General features: G+C 32.7%; 1 long non-coding RNA gene across 2 annotated transcripts; it reads right to left on the reverse strand.

Annotated features, from left to right (window-relative positions):
* Nucleotides 1–249: 249 nt before the first annotated feature.
* LOC119637765 lies at nt 250–13,639 on the reverse strand. Of its 2 annotated transcripts, XR_005247334.1 has the most exons (4): nt 13,465–13,639; nt 13,055–13,396; nt 413–645; nt 250–347 (listed from the first exon to the last, which is right to left on the reverse strand). It is a non-coding gene; the product is annotated as an uncharacterized LOC119637765 (long non-coding RNA). The 2 variants fall into 2 exon arrangements; XR_005247333.1 differs by having other exon boundaries at nt 250–645.
* Between the last annotated feature and the right edge of the window lie 552 nt (nt 13,640–14,191).

Genomic DNA, 14,191 nt, shown 5'->3' on the forward strand with positions numbered 1-14,191 from the left:
ACATCTGTACCACGGATAGTCTGATTGTAAAAAAACGTAATTTCACAAATTTGTTTCATATCACAACGATTTTTTACGCACTTATGTGAAGAAGTAAGAAGCGTTACTTTCCGAAGTAGCTTGTATTTGTAACCTCTATCAAATCAATCCCATCCTCACTCTTATTCTTTCAATGTCTCCGCAATTTTGAAGCGACACTCCTTTACAGAAGTTATCGTTATCAGTTTTGCATACTGCAGCTTTTGTTTGAGCTGGTGTCTCAACAACCAATTTTTCCCAGATGCTTCACATATGCTTGCGACTTCAATTCAATTCACCTTGCCACAACAGAAATGATGATTGATTGTCTTAAATTAATCAAAAGATTGCGAGTTATTAAAAAACTACACCAAAACTAGAGAAAATTGATAACTTATTATTGTTGTGTTATCATTTCAACTTCTCATAGGCTGTAAAGAAAACTGATACTGAACTGTTCAGCACTCCCTTTGAATTAATGTCATAATCATTTTAATCGGGTTTCTCAAACATAAAGCATAATGGAATGTTTTCCAAACTGTAGTTGAAACGATATCAAAAAGTGAAAGGCAAGTCATTCCGTACTCATAAAACAAGTACCGCTGTATTTTGGGCGGATTGATCGTCCTGAAAGACAGAGTAGGTAAACAAAAAAATGATTATAATTGTTTACAGATCCCGATAATCAGTTGTTATGCTTTCAATTAGCAACACCGTACAAGAACTGTTAAAATAATATCATTATTATATCTATCGTAAGCGTGAACAAGAAGACTTGCAAAATTTGCATAATCTCGCGAAAAGGAAAACCAAAACTAAACGCTAGATTCCTCCTTCCAAACAAAATCTTCAATTCGCAATCATGATTTCAAAGAGCAGACAAGCTGGCGCATGTAAGTCAGCAGAATTCCTTATTCATGTGGATTAAATATAAACCTAATTCATTGAAACTCTAATGCATTTAACAAGTCGAATATATTTCTCATAAAATAGTAATTGCGAACAGTTTTCCATTTCAAATAATCCATTCTCTGAGCACCCAAAAAGTGGATGTGTAGCCCATATATATTTATACGCAAGATGAAAAATAAACAATACAAATAACGACCTTCAAAGCCTAAAAAGACGATTATTTTATGATTACATCTGAAATCCTTCGTTTTGAGATACTTCATTCAAGGATAAGATGCACTGTGCGCTATGGGTTATAAAGTAAATAAGAAAAAAGTGCATTTTGAAAAACCATAAACGCATCTTTTGTTTTTTTCTACCTTCAATTCGTATAGCGTAACATGAGGTTTTAGCTTAGCATCTTGTTTCATTTCCTTTCTTTTTTTTCAAGAGAATGAAACCATGCAATGACATGATTGGTAAGTAATGTTTTGACGCCTTTTTTGTCAATTTTTTGGTTGGTCGTGAGATTAGGTACGGTAGGAAGAGGACGGCAAAGGAAAAGACAAGAGGTTCTTGGAGGTTTACGTCGGATAAAAGAAAAAGAAGTTTGTGCGGTTAAGGAATGGAAAGAACAATGTTGGTTCAAAGAAAAAGAAAATTTTAAGTTTGATGTCTGTCAAGAAGGAAACATAATTAACTCAAAAATAGAAAAGAAAAGAAAAAAGTATAAAATAGAGAAAAGCAGCAAATGTAGTGAAAATGCTCCTTTAGCGATAATTTTCGGTGGAAAATCGATATTATTATTGTAGTGTGATCGCATACCGTCATATGCATCCACTTTGAAGTGCACCTGTAGCAAAAAAAAAGAAAAACAAAAATTTTGTCGCACTTCACCTGACTGAGTATTGCATTTCGTAATGCAATACGATGCCAGGCGCCGCAATTAAACAATTATCATTTTTGTTAAGGTAAGCATAATTTAGTATAGAAATTAAGTATATTATTATTATTATAATTATTTTAATTTTAGACTAATGAATTGAATTCTTAGACTAAAAAAAGAGACATTGAGTATAAATAGTGCACCTTTTAATAAAGAACTCGATTGTATCAAATCAGTTCAAAAGCGTATCAATTCGCTAAAGATACACAGGCGTTCCATCCGCCTTATGAACTTTACTAGCGAGTGCTTCATGCCTAGCTCGTCTGGCATTTATAAAGAAGCAAACAGACTTGGCGCATTGAAGCCGAGCAGCTTTGGGCTAAACTCCAACAACACTTACTTACACTTTGGGAGAGATTCATAGAGAATCTCTTCCATAAATAAATTATTGTACACGTCCAATCTTCAAACTTTCAGGCGCAAAGGAAGTCTCACAAAAATAAAAAGATTATTGAAAATGATAATTAAACTGAGAAGTTTAAACAATATGCAATTAATACTACTAAGAATAAATATGGCTAAGTAATCTTGAAAAAAGACAAAAAACTGCCGAGTGTGTCTCACGTTAATAGCAGCTGATGATTTTTAGATAAGAGAATGATTAAAGTACTTAAAGACGATTAGCATTTTGTTTGGCGTTGACGTTGTGTTGGGCATAAATTTTATAAAATCAATCGTTTAGAACATATTGATTGGAGAAGTGGCTATTTTAATTAATTATGATTGTATGTGTTAATAATAAGAAGATTAATATACCAAAGTAATTATTGAGGGAAAAGAGCAAGTCGCAATCGATTTATGACATAGGCAAACAAACAAGGTATGAATAATCGTTGAACAACAAAACACTGTTTATTGCTTTCTCATCAAAAACTGAATGAAAACGTTTTTTTTTTTTTTTTAAGAAACTTGAAATTCGTACTGCACCGAAAGTTGAAGATAATCTGAAAAATGCACTTGATGTCATTTAATATATAATGCTATATTTGAATCGAAAAAGTATAGATATTTCCAACTGTCGTGATTTTTACTTAAATACATTTCATCTATTTCAAAGCTAAGCGTCTTTATGGATGCAGAAACATAAAGGGATTAAAAAAAGAAATTTCTTCTAGAGTAAATCAAAAGAATGACAAAAAAGAAAATTGTATTATGTTTTAATAAGAAAGAGAAAAACAAATTTTGTTAATAACTAACTCGTAAACAAACATGTATGAACTCAGCTTAAGTAAAGAATAATCTGAAACAAAAATAAAACAAAAATAAATTAATTCCTAAAAACTTATAAATCCGTAACGAAACCTTTTCCTTTTTTTTTTGCTACTTTTATGCGATATGGACAAGGCTGAAAAAGGCAACCTTAATCTTAAAAAGTCAGCTTTACAAAAGGAGCAGCAAGAAGATCGCAAACTACAAATGACACCTATATTGGATGAAGTTTTTTAAAACGTACGAAGAATTGTACGCCAAGTGGTTGCAAAGGAAAGTGTACAATTTAGACGACGACAACCAATGGGTTCGTAACATAGCCGATGCTGTCAAGATAAGAATGTGCCAATAAATGGAAGCTGTTAAGTTACAAAAGATTATGGAGATGCTAAATTTGACTGGCATATGACAATTACCTGTACTTTTTGGTTTGTAACGTCTTCGGGGTATGTTTGTATTGAAGTGCCCTATAAGCACGAAGAATCTTAGAGTTTATTTTTGGTTGGTTTAAATAAATATTTGTACTTAAAGTATTTTTATTGGTAGAGTGTTACTCTTAAAACTTCGTGGTCTCCCACATGCTTTTTTGTCCCAAAGGTAGACCAACAGGCAAGATAATTATGCAAAATTGCCCTAAAATTAATCTAGATAACTGCTTTAATCACAAAACGACATAGATAAACTTACTGCTACATTGGTTACATAACACTAAGTCTGATACACATACACATACTTGGTTAAGCAAAATGGGCCGTACCAACCTGGGGCCACAACACCAACGCACGAGCACAATCATGGTTACAATAGCGAACAATAGTGATACTTTAGACCTCTTTGTTAATTCACTTGCTTTTTGCATATATATATATGTCTTAACTCATTTAACAGCTTTTATAAAAGTGTAAGGGTGTTTAAAGGTGCAATGATTTCAATAAAAATTGTTTAATCGTGTGTAAATAATGAATGTATTTTTTCTACTAGGACATTACAATATAAAATAAAACAAGGATATGAATTTTGAAAAGAAAAGACAATATCATAACCATAATTTTGAATTATTTAAATTATTTGTAAATGCTTTATTTAAAGCAAATTTTAATTTTAAATATATTTCGAAATGAGGATAGTTAAACCTATTTTTTATGCTCATCACCGAAGGATAAGGAATGTATTCTTTTTGTCGAAACATTTGCAATGCTACGGGGCAAGCTTCAAATATGCAACAAAGTGTATATACGTTTTCGATCAGCAACAAATTCTCAATCAATTTTAACTTGTTTGTCTTTCCGTTTGTCGTACACGTTCTCCTGGCCATAAAAATGATGCAATCGATTTAATATTTGACAGAGACATTGAAAGCTTTTGCACGCAATTGGACCAAATCGTTCGAAGGAGACGCCTACAACAACACGTAAACTAAGCTTCTGGTATTCAAAAGGCATAAAAAATTGGTTCTTTTGCTCTTTACTCATAAACTACAACAAATAAATTAACAAAACTAGAAATATTTCATGAGCAATACTGCAGTATTTGTAAAAAAATGGGAAAAATTGGCTACGCCTACCCAATGTTATATATATTGTATCAAAATTTGACGTTCGCAAAAATATCATCCATAAATTTGCAAAAGAATTTGGAAGTGAAATGAAGTTTTCAAAGAATACGCCCACAACACCTTCAGACGTCTACGCAATAAAAGCTGTGCACACTTCTGCCTTCCGTGATTTTTGCTTGATAGTCATAACGTGCTACACAAATACCATATAAGTTTCTACTTTTATTCTGCAAACAGAAACAATCAGCCACACCCACCCAATATTAACGAATATGAAAATGTAGTTATTTTCCTTCTTTTTAAGTTCTGTAGGGCTTCGTAATAGTTTCAGTTCTAAATTTAATGGATAAACGATGGAACTACCCACACAACGCCTCCTGTACCTTTGAGGAATTTAACGTTAGAAGGATCGTCTCGTACAAACAGACGTTATATTTTGGAGAATGCAAAAGGTTAGTAAGCTTAAGTAGGTTAGTAGAAAAGAAATAGAAAGGATTTAATAAATTTGTGTCGTTATTTTCGCTTAACAGCAAATAACAATCAGTCTTTTTTAGGATAACTATGATGGGTATAAAGGATACGGTTACGAACGAATATAATATTCTTACTTGTTTAACTTCAACTGAAATTATTCAATTTGTTGCGTATAGGCAAACGAAAGAAGTATATAAAAAACTTCAGACAAAAACACCACAAACATTTGTTGATATTAATAATGAAACGAATATAAATTAAAAGGCAAAAGAAAATATAATGCAAACAATAGCAGCCCCCTGCTTTATATACGTGCCTGGATAAAGCCATGAAAAAAGTATGTCAGTTAATAAAACTGTCTACGTTGAGCTGTGAAGGCGCGAGTAAAGTTCATAAAATGCAAAAGTGCTCGAAAGTTTATGGGCCGCAATAAAGGGAGTTTTGGCAAAGGGCGGCACCTCAGTGACCTTCTCATCAACCTCAATGTCATCAACTAGTTGTATTTTGTGGAAACGTAAAAAAAAACCAGCAAAATAACTGAAAATATACATAAGATACACTGTATTGCGAGCGATGGCATCTCATTACTAGGTTGTCTTTTATGTTTTTTGTTAATGTAACGTTAAATTTGCGGTTGAGTGCTAATCAACAGTGTCCCAACTACAAAGGCATAATTTAACACGATTTTTGATATTATCTTATATGCTCTGACACGTACAAGCTCCGTTTCATGTTTCATTTGCTGCTTTTTTTGCCTCTATTTGATCTAGCTAGCTAGCCGACGAGCTATTTACTTCATTATTCGGTGAACGATTCGAAATCTTTTAAAGCAAGTCTGTTCTTTTACTAAAATTCGTATTTAATAAAGGAGTAAACATTCCCGAGCTTATATGAAACAAATTATGAAACATTCTTACGATTGTGAGATTATATCAGTTAGTCGGAAATATATCTGCGCCTAAACCTTCGCTGTCATCATGTACATGCATGTTGGCGAACCATGCATTATCGAGCCGAGAAAAAGACTATCGCCTTTGCAATCTATTCAAATTAAAAGAAAGAGAAGGATGGATAGGATTTTGAAGGATGAAGAACTTCATATCCCTCATACCTAATCGCTTAGTCATCACGACTCGTCCCAAAGCCCGAATATAATTTTTCTATTTATTCGAATCTTACGTTTTAGTTAAACATCAGCTGTTATTTAAAAAACCAAAAAAAAAATATCAAGCAGAATAAAAGTCCAATGACAAGCGAGTGTCGCCTACTCAAGTGACTTTCGTTTCTTCAAAGCTCGTTTTTTCATTAAATAATTTTACAAAAAATAAAACACATAAACAACAAAAAAATTGCATAAAAAGAAAATTGGCTTCTATTTAATATCACCTCATTGCAACGCTTACTACCTTGTTGTTTAATTGCCTTTCAGGAGAGAAAGGAGAAAAAATCAAAATCCGTTTTACTTTTAAACGCAACATTGTTACAAAAGTTGCTTTCATAGCCTGAAGCTTTATCACATCTTCTTTATACAACTATACATACGTATTTATGTACGTGTGTGTGAGGACGTGAGTGCGTTTTTATGACGCTGACTACGATAGCGCATATATATTTTTATGATATTTGTCATTTAATGATTCAAACAGGGAATGCTGTAACTGTTAAAAAAGCATGCGTGTGATGTCTTCCGTTTTTATAACATTTTCGTAAGTTTTCCTGTGTATATATCATCCTTTTCACACCATGTAGTTTTAATTGCTACTACTAGGAATATGAATATATATTCTCTATATACTATTTGTGATAACTCATTAAAATATTCAAAAAGTCCCTAAAGAGCCATGAAAGAACTCAAGTCTTTACGTTGTTGTGCTCCAACCCGACGAAAACTGATTTAAGAAAAATGCAAGTCCAACAATTTAATCAACAACTTTACATTGAAGTTTCCTTGATAGTAATGATGGCTCTAAAAAAAACCACCATTATCTCCTATTGTGGCTGTAAGAAATAGCTACGAACTTATAAAGCAAACAAATTGAAGCTTACAGTTCTTAAATTATACACTATCAGATAATCATGAAGATGCCACCAATTAAAGCGAAAGAAAAGTGTCCTGCTTTCCTAGCAACAGCATATATTGACTTTTATTGGATGAAGCACATGGCACTTGCACGCAATCGAAGCAAGAATATTGATTCTAACGATCTTTCACTGTTTCTCTTCTATTTCCCACATCCATCTAATGCATGAATACTCAGTAGTAATGTCAATATACTTCGATAAGCAAATTTTCAGGTAATAAATACTTCAAAAATTCATTTGTAATGTTCTCTCTATAGAGCTACTGTTGCTTTATGCATACACCTATGCAATAAATGCATATGTTGCATATATTCAAATATACATAAAACTTTCTTTCGCATTGTTTATTAAGCATTATTTGCAATGTATATAAATACAACACTGCTAAGATAAATTATAAATTCACGCATACACATAAACAAATACATGAAATAGAAAAATTTAACTAAACTTAGACTTTTGCTTTCCTACTGTTTCTTAATATTGTATTCCTTGCAATAAGTACGTTTCGTGGTTGTGATACGAAAGTATATTAAATTTGTGCAGATGTATGCAACACCCACAAGAACTTCATATAGAGGCCCAAAGTTAATTATAATCATAAATTCAGAATGTAATTCTGAATTTGCCTGTTTTATACTAAACTTCATAAAACTTATATTAACTTTGCTACATGTTAGAAATGTATACGATTACGAATTGCAAACGATTTAGTCTTCACTGTCGTGGCATGTTCTCTGAGATAAAAACTAGGTTTCCAAAAATATCAATTGCTGAAATGTTTTTCAATTCAGCAAAATTGATTCGTGAAAATGTCGAAATTTGGCAAGAGATCTGAAAATTACAAATCAAGTTCTTATGTGAGTTATTACCAATGTGCTTTCATATATAGTAGTGTTTTTAATCGTATGTTTAGGTGAACAATGCTGTCATTTGGATTAAATTAATGTTACGCTTACGTTTCTGTTATGCTTAGCAGTGCTGCCATACATTGGAAAACGGAAAATCATTACCAAAAAAAAGGAGACCAGAAATTAAAAATGATAGCGGTGTTTCAATTCCTCAATGTATTTATTAGAAAACAGAGGCTAGCAAAAATGGCCAAAAAATTCAGTACTAACCTTATATAATTTCTGTCTTCTTTGTTGTTGCCTTCCTTTTTCTATTTGTTCTCTATCAGGTTAAGCCAATGAGTAATCATTGACATTTGTAACAAAAGCTTAAGCATAAAGAATAGCAATGTGTACGGGAAGTCTTTAAATGCACAACCATAGAGCAACACAATAGAAAGTTTGTAATAAATTTCCTTTAAAAAGCGCTTTTATAATGTATACAATATCAATTTATGTAATAAATTTTAAACCCTATGTACGTATTTATTTAGTAAGTACTTTGTTGTTCCCTAAATCTGATCAAAATATGATGTAGTTTTTTACACGATTCAGTAAAACGTGAAATAAACGAATACTATCAACATATGTGTAACATCGCGTGGAATGAGATGGATAACCGTAAGCGAAGTGATTGACCGATAGTTCACAGCAGTTTTGTACTGATCAGAACTCACATAAACAATTGTATTCTTTTGCGCGTGATTTTTCATCAAAAAAAAAAAAAAAAAAAAAAACCATAAATGATTTTAACCGAATTTTTTTAATCCTATCGCTAATGTATGTTGGAGCTGCTGAACTATAATATATAATAAATCCTTTCAAATACCTTATCGTTTACGGAGGTAAAGCAAGGTAAAGCAAAGATGACACGTTATGAAAAGGAACAAGGAAATACAATATATATTTGTACAATCACAAGAAGCAGATAAAAACTGCATACCTAAAAGCTTCGTCTTCTACGTAACGTTACGAGATAGTGCCACTTTGTCTGTAAGTATTCTTGAAACTGTCGCTTTCCTATTGTGAACCTTTACGTAGCCGTAAAAGTTATACCGTTATATGATAACCAATATCGCCTTAGATAGCTTGGGCTAATTAGAGTTCCATACTAAAAACGACGACACGTTCGAGACATTGCTTTTCCAGCTTATTTCAACAGATAGCGCTATTTAATCGTGACATAATGAAAAACGTACATGATACATTGCTGTAAAAATTATAGGGCAGCTCGGGATAGTCATTAACATCGACAGCGAAACCAAATCTCCTCAGTACTGCCACGTACGGCTATCGGCCGACAGCAGTTTGATTTTCTCAAATCTAACGAAACAATCGCGATGGAACAAATATATTACCTGAAAGAAATTTTTTTTCTCAAAACTTCAGACTCCTCACCGAAACACTGCAAGAAGACTATTTGTGTCAAATGAATTCATACTGGGAGGATGCAATCTAATAATTTACCTAATGATTTCTAACTTCTTGAAATAGTGCTTTGTTCGTGTGAATGCATTGCGAATGTAAAGCTCTGTGCGCAACGGCCATTGAATAGATATGAGATTGGGGCCGATTTCAGGTGGCGTCAGTGTTCCAGCCAAAAACGCGATGAAGAGGTTGATATTAATTATAAATTCGGCTGTCAAATTTTCTTTTTCATTTCGCAGCACACAACTTGAATTCTAAGATGTGCTAATTGATCTCAAGTGGATGCGATAAAAGTGACACTTCACCAGCTAGCAAAAAATTTCGAGAAAAGATTAAGGAAGCATTTTTAAACCAGACAAGAAATTTATGATGCTGAGCGTCTGAACTGAGAGTAAAAATTAACTGAAAAGGTGGAAAGCTGGAAAAAAGCTGGAAAGTCCTGCCAGATAAAAAAAAAGGCGGCGCTAAGTTGTTATTGATATTAACAACCCCTTCAGAACAGTGGCACTTTGAGAGGCCACTGTTGTATATTTTTGTGCGTAAAAAAAATGTAATATTATAATGTCGAATGTAGAAAAAACAATTCGCTAACAACTATTTTATTATCATTATATATAAGGTCTACTTAAATTTTTGTTAATTTCAAAATGTCTTTACTTCATACATATAAGCAATAGTGTAAGAATCTCACATTGACGAGAACATTTGTCATATTGATGTTCTTTTTATTTTTGAGATTAATTGCGAACGATCTTATGCTTTTTGCTCTTTTTTTTCCATAAACTCAGTTAATTTACAAACGCTTATGCTTAGGCCTACTGAAATTATTGCCTGGTGCCAGTCACAACGCTTTCAACTTGTTGGCTACTCATTTGTCTTCCTGTACTATGTTTTTGATTGAAATGCTTGTGCGTGAACATTAGAAGAATTACCTAATAGATTGCTCTTCGCATCCAAATCTTCTAATTTTTGTAAACAACAAGCAACACTTGATAGCCTAAGGTCGTTGCGAACATGATCGGCTACGATGCTTTTTTTCAGTGCTTGCAATGCCTTATAGACTCGAGATCATAAAACTTACAGATTGGGCATGCGCCCACTAGGTTGCCGCCACTCTGTATCTATTTCTTTTTTATCTTCACTTCTTTCTCATCGCCACCGTATTACACGCATAAGATACATTCCGTGCTACTCTGTCCCCTTGCTCGCTTATCGAAGCAATCTTAGTGATCCTAAATTAGAGCTCGCAACTGAACGCAAGCATTGCTATAAATTTGTACAGATTACATTATTAAAGCGTCTATTACTGATCTGACAAAATGCAAGTTAAAAAGATACTAAAGAGATAGGGAGATATGCGCCACAACGTGACTTTAAAAGATACAAGCGAAAATGATGTAAAAAAGACCATATAACTAAATACAATGATAAGTTTAATACACCCTCTCTTCGTAGTTACAAAAAAGAAAGAGCAGTTTCTGTAATTTAATGACATTTTCTTTTAACTTCGTTTGTTTATTATTCTAAAAACAAAATATGGAAAAGCGTATAAAAACATATATGACTGAAGCAAAAACATTGATTAAATTCAATTTTATCGCGTTCTACATCGTCATCATGATTATTACTACAATAAGTTATTTTGGCTCTTTTCGTTAAAAATTTGCTCTTTGCATAACATTTGCATTTGCTTATTTTTCAGCGCTTGTTGGAAAACTTTTGTTTATATTTGCTTTTACTCTTTGACAAGCGCTGAATTCCTTCCAAAATGTAAAAATTTCGTTCTCTTCATAAGAAAAACTTAATTCAATTAGTTAACACAAATAGTTCTATTAAGTGGCGTTTCGTAGGGAGCAGCGTCATATCACAGGATCCTTATATTTACGGATGGGTGTGTGCGTGCTTGTCTCTGGGCGTATGGTCGTGTATGAGCTTGCGGGTTTCATTAAACTAAGATTACTTGATATTTTCAGAGCGGTAGCGGGAGATATGCACTTAGATTTGTATACAAGAAACTTTTGCAAAATCAGCAACATATTTATATATATAATCTAATACTGAAAACTCTAAATTCAAAAGAAATGAAATTACAATCTTTTCTATTGTTTGCTTCTTAATCCTTAGAGTTTTGCAAAGACGCCTGTTGAGGCAACTTTATATTTAGTTGAAATATACGGCAAAAACAAGGTTAATTTTTGTTCACTACAGCATTGAATTATGTTGACTAATTTCCTATATTAAGCCGATTTAGAGTAGGTAAGTAAGAGCGATAGTGTGTAGTGTAGTTGTCACGAGACAGAGGAGCCAGCATTGTTAATCGTTTGTATACCTTTATATTATTTATTATTCATGAAATTAGAGAAGATGGAAGAAATACACGAAAATAAAAAAAATATGAATCGTTTTCAATATTCAATAAATTGTTTCAGTAAACAAAACAAAAAAAATCGTCCAAGGTTGTTAGAGCCTCCTTACTGTGGCACCAAATCTTCCCTTGCACTCTTTTAAAGTTAGATCTCGCCACATTTGCTTGCAAGATAATTCTCACTCCATCCAATGTTACGAGCTTCAACACCAGCTCTTGGTCATTATAATTGTTGCGAAAAGGTCACATTTAAAAAATCCAAATCGTACACTTCTTAACGTTTCCATGCAACTAGCTATACGGAGAAAAGAGAATATTAGGGATGTAGGCAACGGGAGACCACTTGTGGACCGTTCTTAGGAACCGGGAATAGATGATATCACCGAATATATGCTTATACAAAGTACAGTATTACGTAACTGGCGAAAGATGAGTTTTTCAAGACCATTTGCTATCGGAATTCTCTCACGTAGCACATATACATTTTTAATTCTGTAAGATTTCGACTTGGCTTATGCCTAGTCATATGCCTATACACAGTTGTCATATATTCATATGCATACTTTCCCGGTGATAAGTCGGTTCACATTAACATTGCAACGCCTTTTTGTACACATTTTTTACAACTTTTCGGACAACTCTGAAATATATTTCTAGGTTATAGATCAAATTTTTATTTAAGCTGTGAAGTTACATTTTTCCGCTTAACGTATACATTTGGCTGATACCTATGTCTATTTGTCGTAAGGATTGGTGTTTTTTTATTCAGTTATTGTAACGTTGTGTTTTGTAGCAATAAAAGTTAGACAGATATATGGATAGACAGATGTGTCCAAATCTTGCGCTTTACTACAATATATAAAGCATACGCGATTTCCAACATATGCTAGATATACGGTTAACAACGTTGACAAATTCAATGAAATAAAAATTAGTTCACTCTCACACTTGTTCTTAAGAGGACACCACGAATTTTTTATGTATTTATTACGATATGCATTCAAGATTAGCATCAATACAGATACAACTTTCTTCACGATTCCTGCATCTTTACAATTTTTGCAGAAAATCACAACCACTCCCTAAAATTTAAATTCTTCTCTACTTAATTATTTCATTATCCTTGTTTTATTCTTGAAAACTAAAAATTTATTGAATTAGTGTAAATAATTAGCAAAGGATATGTTCGTACTTACATTTATTTGCGTCTCAGAAAATTCTTATTTGGCCTCCTTATCATCATTGAGTTAGACCGGTGTTTTCGTTTAATAGATTTATACTTTCTTAAATTTTCGTATAACGTTTTCATGGACCGGAGCACTATAGAGTCCTCTAATAATCAATCCCTCGCAAGACATGGCACACATGGTTTCCCTATTAACAAGCTCGATTCCGGCGCTCCTTTCGAGATATAAACAAATATCATCCACCACTTTATCGTATATTGGACAGACTTCATTAAGATAATCCTCAGGCAGATACTCAGCGGAATAAGTATCCCCTATTAACACCAATAACATCAAATATTTCCAAGAAACCTGATATTTTATGTAAGTTCTAATGAAAAATCATGATTTTTTTCTTCAAAACAAATAGAAGCTTTTACCATCTTTGTCGTCGTTTGTATCGTTTTATTAACAGAAAAGGCAGCTAGCGATCTAAAATACATGCCATAGTTTGGCTTTTTACATTAAGTTTTTTTTCTTTAATTTCACTCAAAAATGGTATAAATTATTGTCACCCGAAAAACATTGCTATCATGCGAAAGAACTTTTTTCTTTTTTAATAACATTGGATAACAAATAAAATTTCATAGTTTAAATGTCGGTATATACATTGCAAAATCCGTACCGAAAGCACTTTAGTTTATTTATTTATCATCATATAATGACATATGCTTGATACCCAAACCAATTATATGTAAGTCTATGCAACAGGGAATTCACACATACATACGCTGACATTTTGGCAGACCACTTACAACTAAAACACATAGAAAGCATTTTATACATCACCTTATAGAATGCATAGCAGACAATGTGCATTATATGCAAGAATCTAAAAGTGATCAAACATTTTCATGTGCATAGACGAAATTAAAGCTGCTTCAAAGCACTTAAGTCCGTGAAATTATTTCTGAAGAGAAACTCTCCAAATAAATAGGCATAGTTGTTTATTTTTAGTTGACCTAGCTCTTGATCTCTCCTTTCTATCTTTTTAAGAATATTTTCGAACGAGCTTCTAGCTCTTCGCTGACCGCTGCTATGCAACCGCTACATTAAGTAAATAACCTAAAGAGGTGATTTGACCAATATATAGCACTTATCGTGCAG

The sequence above is a fragment of the Glossina fuscipes genome, unplaced genomic scaffold (assembly GCF_014805625.2).
Source record: "Glossina fuscipes isolate IAEA_lab_2018 unplaced genomic scaffold, Yale_Gfus_2 61, whole genome shotgun sequence".
Classification (NCBI taxonomy): Eukaryota; Metazoa; Arthropoda; class Insecta; order Diptera; family Glossinidae; genus Glossina; species Glossina fuscipes.